Source organism: Neolamprologus multifasciatus, chromosome 8, assembly GCF_963576455.1.
Source record: "Neolamprologus multifasciatus chromosome 8, fNeoMul1.2, whole genome shotgun sequence".
Taxonomy (NCBI): domain Eukaryota; kingdom Metazoa; phylum Chordata; class Actinopteri; order Cichliformes; family Cichlidae; genus Neolamprologus; species Neolamprologus multifasciatus.
Genome location: NC_140446.1, coordinates 7,804,448 through 7,816,937, shown reverse-complemented (window position 1 = coordinate 7,816,937; position 12,490 = coordinate 7,804,448). Strand labels below are relative to the sequence as shown.

Here is a 12,490-nt window from a genome sequence, read left to right as displayed (position 1 = left end):
TGTATATCATATAAAAGGACTGTTAAAGCCATGCAATTATCCCATTCAGGATTGTTTGGCTTTACAAATAGATATAAACCAGAAGCTAATCAAAAATACCCTCAAATTGCTGCATCTTTGCTTTACCAACGTCCTGCTAGTAATAAAATAAAGTACACTGCGAAAAAGAACATGAAGCTTGCATAGGCTAAATGCAACATGCAAACAACAAAAGGACCTTTATAAAGATCTAGAGTCCATATGAGTAGCTGGTACTTAAAAAATCTAAATACCATTTTAACTGAAGACCGAGTGCCCTGCTATATGATTGCAAGAGTTTGTGGATGTTAGTTTTAAGTACGCATGCCTTTTTCTTGAGGTTTTGTGTCCATCGTATAATTTCCTCATATATATCAGTAGCTCTCTTAATGCAAAACCGTAGCGCTCGTGTTGTTTATATGTCGGTACGCACTCCTCCTTATCCCTCAAGTCGGCCTTTCTTTCCGCCAGCAGAGTATTTCAGCAGAACAGACCCCCATATTAATGAGGTTATGGTAGAGGTTCCCAGTGCTGGGCGCTGCTTTAAATATTGACACCATGTGACTTGACCTTGTGTCCTCTGGCAACCAATCAATGCTGCAAACTCTGCGTGAGCATTATAATTCAACATGTAGGTGTGTGCGTGGATGAGTTAAGCAAGTGGCTGACTTTTAGAGAGACCAGGATCAGCACTGACAAATGCCACATGACAGAAACGTCATCTATACAATATCCAATTGCCGCACACAGATATTCACACATTCTGGCTCGCGTGCTGCTTTCTTTGTCCCTAAAAAAAATCATTTAATAGCCTTATCACCAGATTACAATTGAACTTAGGAAGGATGAAGATTATATCCAATACAATTAAGAATTTTTGATCCTATTAGGCAGATAAGTCTCCCGCACACAATGCTTCAGCAAATCAATAGATCTATAAATACACAGAATAGCACCACAGCTTCCTGTCACGTGACCCAAACCTCAGGGGTGATTACCTGGCACTCCACCAGTCGTTTTGCTGCCAATTAACCTAGAAACTTAATTAAGAGAGTTAATTATTAATCGGCCCTCAAGAGGCATTTTTGTTTGTCAATTGGTTCTTGGCTGGGTTGGTGGAGTGTGGCCTCTGCTTCTGAGAATAGTAAACTTTTGCTTCTTGTTGTAATTAGATTGAAAGACAAAAGTAAATAATTAAGTCTTAAAGGGTTTTACAAAGGCAGAAGGGAACATAGTAGTTGTTTGTTTCAGTTATAATAATTTGAAAATAGCATTCCAGAGAGGATACGTTGTTTTTCTGAAAGATCGGGCAAATGGTTAAAAACTTTAAGAATAACATTTCAAATTACAACTGCATCAGTAAATGAGCAGAGAAATCTGTGAATCCAAAGGAAAAGGCAGAAAACTAAGAGTAAATGACTGTAATCTTCAACCACAGATCTCCAGGAGAAACCTCTGTACGGGCACAAACGAGGGCATGGATATGTCTAATCAAGACTCCCTCACCACAAAATATGAAACAAATAAATACATAAAAAATGGTGCGAAAGACATCGCAGTCGCAGCGTGACGAGTTCGTGTTGATTGACTTTTCATCTCTATGATCTTCTGCATAATAGGTGCTTTGCTCTTCAAATCTGGCATTTCACAATCAGGAAAGAAAAGAATAAATAGAAAATGAGATTAGCGTTTGACAGCTAGCTTGATAGAATGTCACTTCACTCTCTGCAGTAATGATTCATCTTTGTAAAATGTGGGTGCGCCTTCAGAAATGGGACGGTAATATTGTATATTCGTGTTTTTGGCAAATCAAGAATGTGCCGGAAGTTAGATGTAGACAGATATGTGCAGATTTTTAAATGCTGCATTTACGTATTTCCTAAAAACTCAACCCTCACCCAGACGCCCCTCTTCACACTTCACACTGGGCTCTCCTCCATTCCCTTTGTTTGTCTTGTCTTACTTTAATCCATACATAGATGAAATACCACTAAGCATCCACATTTTTTCTCATTTAAGCAGATATCATTTCATGTTAGCTCTGAACAAATTAAAACAAGTTCAGTACAATGTTTTTCAATGTCTGGGGGAAAAGCGAGAAGAGATGACAAGCATGCCAACTGGATGAAGATGAAGGAAAAGCTGGTGGTAAAAAAATGCATTTTCTTCACACACCAACAAATATTTAGAGGAAGCCACAAACATCATTGTGCCTAAGATTAGTTATTGAGTTATTGAATAAATTATATCCAAACTTAAGACCAGATAAAGCGTGTCAGTTTACTGTCCTGTTGGGAATGTGCCATCTGTCTCCAGCTACAGTGACCACCACCCAATGAGAGGTTCATACGACAGCTGCCCTAAATTAACAGCGGTGGTAATTATTAAAATTGTTTTTATTTGTTTCTGTAATGAGTACATATATAACAGACACAAGAGTAGGATCCAAGTCATGGTTTGTGTGTGCTCTGCCTTTTCACTTTCATTAAACAGCAATTTATCGAAAAATATAGTTTCCATTTATTTAACCCCCAAAAATTATATTTACAAGCCTAATAAATGTTGAGCTCATAAAAGAGGACAAAGAAACAAAACAGAACTCAGGCAATAACTGCAAACTTAACGAACCAAATGACTGCTACAAACAAACATAACAGACCTAAAACAATGTTGACTTATCATACGTAAGAGAATATGCACCAAGGGAATTGTCAGGAAAGAGATGGCTGTTTGGAGACACACCCCTTTTATTAATATTTTGAAAAACAAGTTATGGGTACATATTTGCATAACTTTTTAGGTATATGCACAAGTAGCGGTAAATACAAGTACAAAACATGTACTGTGCTTCATAAATGAGTAACAAATGTAGTACATAACAATAACCTACAGCACACCAGAAAAATAGATTCGGACTACCTTTTAGGCTCAGGTGCAGTGACACGGCTTTAACAAGAAGAAAAGTCAGTCATTCACCACCATCTTTCTCTTCTTCCTGCACACTAAAACCACCAAAGTCCTCTTCTCCAGTGTCGGAAACGAACAGGCTCAGGATGGCTACGTCATCCACTCTCAGCTTCTCTCCTTCGTTGTCACTTTCAAAACCAAACAAATCCTCGTTGTCAGTGTCAGAGTCGAACACCCTCAGCAGGGGTCCAGCCCTTCGAAATTCATTGGTGATCATGGATGTTTTCACACTTTTCCACGCTGTCAGATTCCACCGGTGGAGTTGAGCATAACTTGCTTATTGCAAGTTTATCACCACTCGTCATCCACGCCTCCCGCTGAATGCGTAGCGCTACTTTGAAGTTTGTTTTTCGCGCTACTTGTACGGCACTATGTTGCCTGGCGGATGGACATGTGACCAACATACCACTCTTGAACCCCGATACTATGTGTCTGATCACATGCCCTCCCGCCAGGCAACGTAGTGCCGTACAACAGCGGAACAAACAAAACAAATCGTCTTACGATATGACAAAAATCATGGACAATCCATAGAAAAGCCGCACCTGACTAAAAGCCGCAGGGTTCAAAGCTTGTGCAAAAAGTAGCGGCTTATAGCCCGACAATTACGGTAATTAAATACAAATACTTTGTTTTTAAAGTAAAGAAAACACACATTCTCCCCTTCAGCAGGAAGTGGTGGTGTGGTCCAATTATCCCTCTTTGTATTTAATGGTTTCAAACCTTGGCTACCATCTTTTGTCCAGCAACTCCGAGGGATAATGGCAGGTAAGAAATAAAAAGACAAAGGTTAGTCAGAAAGCAAAGAAATGAAGTAGTATGGATACATAAGTAAAATAAATGTGCACGCTTACAAATAGAACAAATGTATCCAAACCAATCAATAAAGTTATTGGTAACTAAAATGTATTACTATGTTCAAATGAAGAATGAAAATACAAAAGTTACCGACTTTAGAGTGTGGCCACGGGTTTGGCCATCACAGCAGGAAATGTGAAAAAAACCCTGTTGAAAATCAGACAAATTGAAGATTCCTTTTGTTCCGGTCTCCATGTGCCAAAACAAATGTGTATGCATGTAGAACAAGAGGTGGGTCAAAGTGTGCATGTGGAAAATGAAATTGCACGAGGAATAAAGCACAGCAGCAAATAATAAGACCTTGAGATTCAAATTTGCCCATTCGCTCACTGTCATTTTCATTTCCCATTTCCCCAGTGTGTTGTTTTCTTTGACACATTCAACATATCCTTGCTCCTTCTGCTGTCGCTCTTTCCAATTGTCACACGCAATTGTTCTAGCGAGTCACATCAGATCTAAATAAATAGTTTTTATTTAGCGGGTCCGTGCCACTCTCTACTTAATCTGTATGAGTTTCTTTTATACGCTTGGATTTCTGTGCTTTAAGGCCCAGTGAATAAAAGACATCAAATAAAAGCAAAACAACAAAACAGAAAATCCAAAGCTACTTCACTGGATTAAATGAAAGTATCATGAAATATAATAATAACAATAAGAAAAAGAAGAATTAGTATGCAGACTTGACCAGCGTGAGACATAACTGAATTTTTCAATATACAGGTCAAATAAATCCACATGTATTATTAAGCTGATTGGTTGAACGCATTGTTATCCTTGTTTATTTGCTAATGTTTGGCTAACCTTTATCCGTGCTAAGGAGAAAGAGTTGCAGTACCTTAGGTCAGTACTTGAATCCCATCATGTTAGGGATGGGCGCGCCTCGAATACAGTCAGGCAGCATCTCTCTCTGGATGACCTTAATGGATTTCTGGCTATAACTAGAAATGTCCATTTTCTATCTCTCTGGCATTCTCAGCCACAGCCCCTAGATACAATAGATTGTACCTTTCTCTCTCCTCCCTTGCACGCACTCACTTCTTGTTTTCTATGGCTGAGCAGAGTGAGTGAGTCTCAAGTGCAAGCGAGACAACAGGAGAAGAAGAAGAAGACACCGTTTTATTTTGCACATGTACAGCATTTGTTCATGCGTGTGTGTCACTGTGCTGCTGGCTGGTATGGCTGCTTCTCTACTGTAGAAGCACGTCCATACTGTACTGTATGGATGTGCAAGGATATCAGGTTATACGAATAATTACACTGAATCTCCACATTAAACAGGAAGTGGCCTCACTTTATCATGTTTATATAGTTTACAAAGTATTTTTCCTATTGTAGTCTTTTAAGTTCTGATATAAATAGTTCTTAATTCAAGAATGTTTCAGTATCCTTTACCAATTTCATCCTTTGTACAAGTATGCAGGCTTTTGTTTGTCGTATATTTGCAACATAATATGTTCTGGCCTTCGCAACTATTTCACAGCTTCGATGAATGCATAGAAAAGGAAACTGGCTTTTTCAGACATTATGGGGTGGAAATTGTAAGATAAAATGATCTTAAAATAGTATTAGTTTGAGTATACTGTCTCCTTTGGACACTTATCCCTCTGTGTTATCCTAAAGAGCAGAAGAAGCTATCCTCTGTGGACCTCTAAAGAATCTATTTATTTCCGGTAGCTTAAATGAGAAGTCCCAGTTACCTGTGATGTAGTGGATGTGTTAGGAATTAAGAAGAAACTGAGAACCATTTAACCGAGAAAACATTTCTTATATGATCCAGTGCATCTTTAAATGGAATGTCCTTAAAAATATATAGTTGATCTCAAAGAGTATTGATCTCTTTTCAGAGACATTACGCATGCGGCGGAGCATTTCAGAGCTATAAACGAGTATCTTTGATTTTCTGTCAATGTTGCTTTCACGTGTCGCTTTCTGTGATGGATACTTCAAGCGCACGGTAAACACACTATAAGCATATAATCATCCTATTAGAATAATGACACACATCAGTCCATCATGATCCCCTGAATAAATAAGTAATTAGGCTGTCAAAGCTAATAATTATCCACTGCAACTGCTTTTGTTTGTATGCTACCCTTTTGAATATACAAGCTGTTGAAGTATGCCGTGTTGCTGTTAAGTGAACTCGTTAAGAAAAGTAAAGTGACATCAAACTGTTATACGAGGTTGAAGACCTCTCTGTTAGCTGTAACTGTAACATGAGGGGGGAGCTCATTATGAGTGAGCGGTCACACATCGTGCTTCGTTTCGTGTTTTTTAGTCAAATCTGATCTTTGCATCACGTGACACAGCATCAACAACACACACACTTTCAGATCTGGTTTCTAATTAATTGCAGTGTTTAGTAGAGAAAAAATGTTGGTGTCATTACCAGCTCATAATAAATTTATGATGCTTTATAATTTATTATGATTTACTTTTATGATAAGATAGGCTGTAATTACAGTGTCCTTGCAGTGTGTGAATGAGGTTTTATAATGCTAGTGTTTAACTAGCAATTAAAGTCGAATGTTATTGGAGCTAACCTTGGTGAAGGTATGATGTTATTATGGGAACGCTCTAAAAAAGAGTGCACTGCAGCCACCTACAATCAAAGATGATGGTTTCTCCAGTTATCTGCTGCCATCTCTTTATCTTTTCCCCCCCTCTCTCTAACCTGTTTTCATTCTTCCATCCCTTCTGTTCTCTCTGCCTTCCTCCATCTCCAACCCACTTTATGCCAAGTCCTCCCCTCTTTCTCATGTCCCTCTATCCGTCTCCCTGCCACTCCTCCAACTAATCATTTCTCCTGAGTGGGGCTAATTAAAGGGGATCTGACGGAGTGTGCTGACCACAGGAACATCAATCAATCTCTGTCCAACACAGCGAGCCCCCGCTGACTCCCCCAACCTGCTGCCAACGTGCACAACTCTGCAAAGGTTAATTGTATTCATTATATAAGGGACAGAGTGAAAGAGGGAGAAAGAGAGGGAGAGAAAGTGAAAGAATACTAACTAAAGTCACCCTGAAGGTTCTGGCTCTAGGGTGAATTCTCTCTAGGCCTCAGTGAGGTTAAACTTCAAGCAACGACACCACCTGTCAGATATTTCTCGCTCGATATCTGCTTCTTCTTCTCCAAACCACTGAGCGAGCTCACTTTTTTTGTAACAGTCTTCCCATTATCTATTCAGCTCCTCTCCCTTCCATTTATGCATAGCATATATACGTAATTGTATTCATTTAGTTGATGGAACATATGAAAGGAGTCACACATCATTAATAGAGCCTACTGATTAGTTGATTAAGCCTTAACAGACTTTGGGCTAAAACTCATTTAGTCCTTCGGGCCCAAGTGGCGCTGCTGGTAATGAGGTTTGATACCACTTCATTTTTTTTGTTATAGATATTAAAAGCCTTCCAGCACATCCAGCCATTTGTTGTTACGGCACTATATCAATTTCAAAAGCACTACATTTAAAGAACAGAGTCGGCTTTCTGGACCTCTTCGAGCTATCGGGATGATTCAAAGAGCAAACTAGACAGTGAGTGGTTAGTGAAACTTCAAAAAGTGAGACACAAACTGGAAATGAAGAACTTTCATCTTCAAAGTAAAAACTGCATCTTTTGAATTGTGTTGGTTGTAGTTGCAAGTCGCTGCTTTTATTTTGAAGGGGTAAGTTTTCCATTTGCAGTTTAGGTTGCACTGCAAACTCAGTTTCATGTTTCGTTCCATGCAAACCTCTAGCTATCGCAACAATCTGCCATCAACCAACACAAACAAGCGCCATGTGCTTGGGACGCCCAGCAACCTTCAGCAGTCGCTCCCCAACCAGTCGCAGAATACATAGTCTTTCCTAGCAAACGATCGTTACATTGACCAGTTTCTAATCAATGACCCCCTGTTACTTTGACACAGCAATCACTCACAATGAGTGGAGAAATGCACATTTTTATATTGTGACTAATGATTGCCAAGTGGTTGCTGACAGATCTCTACTCTGTTCGATGGAGGACTTAGGAAGATTCCTTGTCCAACAGGATAATGGCATCCTTGTCTTTTGAAGTTCACATGCAGAGATTTGAATGCAGAGTTTTTTATCCAACTAGCAGAAACCAGAATCCTGAGCACAGCACCATGTTCTTCTAGTTAAGCGCACTATCCATTAATTCTTCCTTTTCATGTGGAACAGCAAATCAACAGCTATCTGCTTATTTGTTGTCTTGCATGTTAAAGGTGGTGTGAAATTAAGTTTTCTGACACATACATGAGAGACTGGTGACATAGAAAAAGCTGATTTGAAAAAGCAAAACTGTTGCAGATTCTACTTTCCAAAGCATGCGACTCAGTCGTCTAATGAGAATGAGTGATGGTGTCCTCGACCACCATGTTTAAAACACCAAATTAGAGACTTAGTTCAGAGAGATTACACTGACAGCACACTAAAGTTGCTCTAGCAGCTCCTTCTTGGGTGTTGGTTTTTCCTCACTATGTGAATATTTGATCAGTGTAGATCAAGTAAAATTGTTCTGAATGACCCTAAAGCAAAATAGATGCTTGTTTCTACTTTAAAGTCTGATTGTCGGCCTGATCAAACTCACCAAATTGAAAAAATATATTCTAGCCTACTTCTATGTGGAAACTTTTTAAATATATTTATTAGGGGTGCAACGATACACAAAATTCACGGTTCGGTTCGGTTCGATACTTTGGTGTCACGGTTCGATATTTTTTCGATACACAAAAATGTTCATGCCTTTTTATTAATTTGTCATTTATTAAATTTTCACGGCACATTCTGCACCACCTCTCTGTGCGTTCATCATTTGTTTGAAGCCAGCTCACCTCCTGCAACCACTTTTCCGAGAATACCCGCTTCTTTTGTGGTTCGGACTCCTGACATTTCTTTGGAGGTGGAGGAACACCAAAGTAATTGCTTAAAGGAGCTTCTTCGACATCTTTAAGAGTTCTAAACAAATGTCTGTCCTCCTCCAGAAAATCTTATGTATGCAAACACGCGTTGCAACTTCATATCTTGTGCACGTTTTTTATTTTGACAGCGAATGCGCACCTGCGGACCACTTATGTGCAGCCCTGGTTATTTAGCTCGTCATATTGCAGCCACAGAAATTCTTTTGTCCATGAAACCATAAAGCTGCACTTTCTTTTTGCCTTATAGTCTGATTTGTCATAACTTTTCCGTTTTGTGGTAAGCTTTTCTTTGGCTGTCACGTCTTCACCCTGACCTGTCTTATTTGGCTCAGCAGAACTAAAATATATATCCTGCTACTTTTACACACGCATTCACATAACGCTCAGCGATTCTCTGCGCGATCAACCTCTCACATGTTTAAGCTGCGGGAGATTTCACTTGTCATGTTTGCATAGTAAGCTAACGATTGATAAGACGATGTCAGAGGAATTGGTGCGCAAATTATCATCACTCACCAATCAGTGCTGTCGCTCTCTATACACAGTTCGCGCTTGCAAAGTGAAAGCAAAAAACAAGCGCAAATTCAAACGCGATTTCAATATGTCACATATTGACAGTGGCTCATCGATGCCAATGACATAATTACCCAGCTACATTTCCGAAAGAATGCAAAAGCATTGACATATATTTTTCCTTCCTATGATAGGCCGACGAGCAGAGCAGGGCAGCCCGACTGGAAAAATCGCTAGCCCCGGGACGTCGGGCTAGCGATTTTGCGAGCCCTGTATCTGATTGAGGAATCACTCATCTTTGGAAAAGAGAGTTTATTACAGAGAAATGGCTCTTTCCAAAATAAAAGCTATACTATACGCTTCTTCTGGGCTATATTCTCAGCAGCATAGTAAACATATCAGGTCCCCATAAGGAGAATCATGTGCTAACGGCTGTCTAAATGACTCGGGTAAAGTTTGTATGCGTGCTTGTTGTTTTTGTCTGCTTCCACTTGTCTTTGCACTAGGATGCTATCGGGTAAATGTACAGTCATATTCGTTGTGTTCCCACTAGTGCTGTCAGCCTTAATCTGATATGAGGTTAACGCCACAACACGGCAAATCTCCGTTAACGAGCTACCGCGGATTGCCCCGTGTGTGGGGCTGGACAGCGTCAACACATTAACGAGCTAACTGCGCTAACACACTAGTTCCCACTCATGTAATTGAGCATTGCGTGGCACATCTGACATACTGTTTTACTTTAGTCCATGACAGCTTACCTTCAGGGTCATACGTCACATGAAGACCAAAATAGTTCCAAACGCCAGATCTGAATGAGGGTGGGGGAGGTTCAATTTGCCATGTTGCAACAAGCTTAACTTCTCTCTCGCTAGCTTGCCCTGCGCTCAGTGAATCTGTGTTCGACTACTCCGCCTAGGCTGCACTGTCGAGCGCAGATCCACTGAGCGCTCAACACAGACAGCACCGTCAGAAGGAAAGCTGATAAAATAAATTAAAAATGTTGTATTGTTCGATACATATGCGTACCGAACCGAAAGCACTGTATCGAACGGTTCAATATCGATACGAGTATCGTTGCACCCCTAATATTTATGTACTGCGTGTAATGCAAGAGGGTATATTTTTGGTTCGCTTGCTTTAAAAACACTATTAGAAAATAGATATTTATTTGTTTCTCCTCTTGAGCCTTGAGCTCTCTGCAGTGCTTTTGAATCTCTTGATGCATTTTTAGTCAACTACAGAAGAGACCAGATGAGTGCTTTTCAGATATTTAGGTACCATTAGGCATATGTAACAGAGCATTTTTAGGGGAATAATTCTTTTGATGGCCCCTAAAATACAACTGCTTTGTTTGCAGTTATAGTTTTGCTTCTGCGAGCATCCAACTTTACTGCAAACAGCTTGTTGAATGCACTTCTGAACTATGAAATTGCTCTTTTTATAACAAATAGTCTCACTTATGTTCTCGCCAAACACTGATTCATGACAAAAAAGCCCTGTGTAAACAAAAGGTTAAATCACAAAAAAACTTTTCAAACAAACTGCATGTGGTTACTATAGAAACCAGTACATACCATTACTAAAGGTTACTCTCAAACAATCTGCCTGGCAGTGCTCTAAGCATTTCTGAGCACATACCATGCAGGAATGTGACAGCTTTGCTGTCACACATGCTCCTAGTGGGAACTGTTTCACCTCCTACAAGTATTTATTTTGACAAGAGTGTGCTGTGCTAGAGTGACTTTCAAGTTAAACATGTGCAACTGGCTGTAGGCTAACTTGCAACTTCTGCATGTTGTGCTGCTATGTAACATGCCATTAGAGACTGTCCGTGCAACCACTTTAACAGCCGGCCGCTCCTTGTAGCTCCCTCAGTGCAGTCATTTCTTTTAGTTATTGGAAGGTTTTAGGACATTGATACCTGCCGTTTTGAGGTGTGCCTGATCTCTAAAATGAATTGCCCTAATCCATTTCGTATCCTGGTGCTATTGAAGTTTTCTCTCACAGACGTAGCCAGGTGTTTTCCAGATATTGAAAAGACACACGCACACACTCGAGTATCACTTTGCAAGTAATGAGAAAGGTTTTTTTGGCTGCTCCCTTATTTTCCCAAGGGGCTGCCATGGCAGATGGATCCCCAAATTTGATTTGGCACAGTTTTTTGTTTTTTTTATGCCAGATGCCCTTCCTATCTGAACCTTCTCATTTGTCCAGCAGAAAGAGTACACTGTCTTCTCATCTTTTTAGGGTGGATTTATGTCTCCTCCTAGTCTCAAACTGGGGATGCCCACCACTATACCACATATTCACCTATTAGCTTTCAGGTAATCAATTTAGTAAACAATTGATACCCTAACAACTCAATTTACAAGCTTTTTGTTCTACAGAACACAATTAGAAGTTCAATGTGCTTGAAACTTTTTAAAAGCAAAGGTCTATACCTGCGTTGAATAAACAGAAAGTCATTGTTTTCTCTTTTTGGCTTCATCAAACTGCCCATTCTCACTCCCAGCTTGTCATAAATCAATGCTTTCAAAGGACCTTTTGGTTTTATATTGAAACGCATTGGCTAAGCGGCGTTTTTCAGCCTGCAGGGTTAATGTTAGGATATGATCTAACTTGGAAATGAATTTGAAAATAAAAAATTAGTACACAAACCATCAACTTCTGACTAGCCTTTTCCGAACCAACTTCCAGATGCGTACTTTGTTCCTCATTAAAAGAGGAGCATTATCTGTTGGCTTCAGAAATTACAGCAGGTGGTGAGTCAAGGCACTGATGCCAAAAGAGGCCTTACGACACTAGCGGAGTCTGACAGAATGACATTTAAGTCATTTCTAGGTGTGTCTTTGCAGTCTAATTGCAACAAAACAGGGGCTGTTTTAATGCAGTCCTTTCTCAAGCCCAAACCTTAGACACCTTACTTACTCATTATCCTTTTACCATAGCTGTGTCATCAGATGTGGGAGAAGGAACAATATAGAGCAAGACAGTGCTAAGTGTACACTTCTATCCTTGCAAAAAGCACACGTCACTCTGCCGCCACCTGGCACCGAGGCAGTACTGCTATCACAGCTGGACACCGAAGTCAAGGTCATCGTGAGAATGTCAGCTGCTGAAGACATGAGGCTTCAACCTTTGTCCCAGGGGTGTGTTCTGTTTGTCTGTGTGTGTGTGTGTGTGTGTGTGTGTGTGTGTGTTTGC

General features: G+C 40.0%; 1 protein-coding gene across 7 annotated transcripts in view; it reads left to right on the top strand.

The window, feature by feature from the left end:
- Positions 1-12,490, top strand: part of sdk2b (sidekick cell adhesion molecule 2b) — a 292,041-nt gene that overhangs the window by 199,460 nt on the left and 80,091 nt on the right. The gene's annotated exons all lie outside the window — the stretch shown is intronic.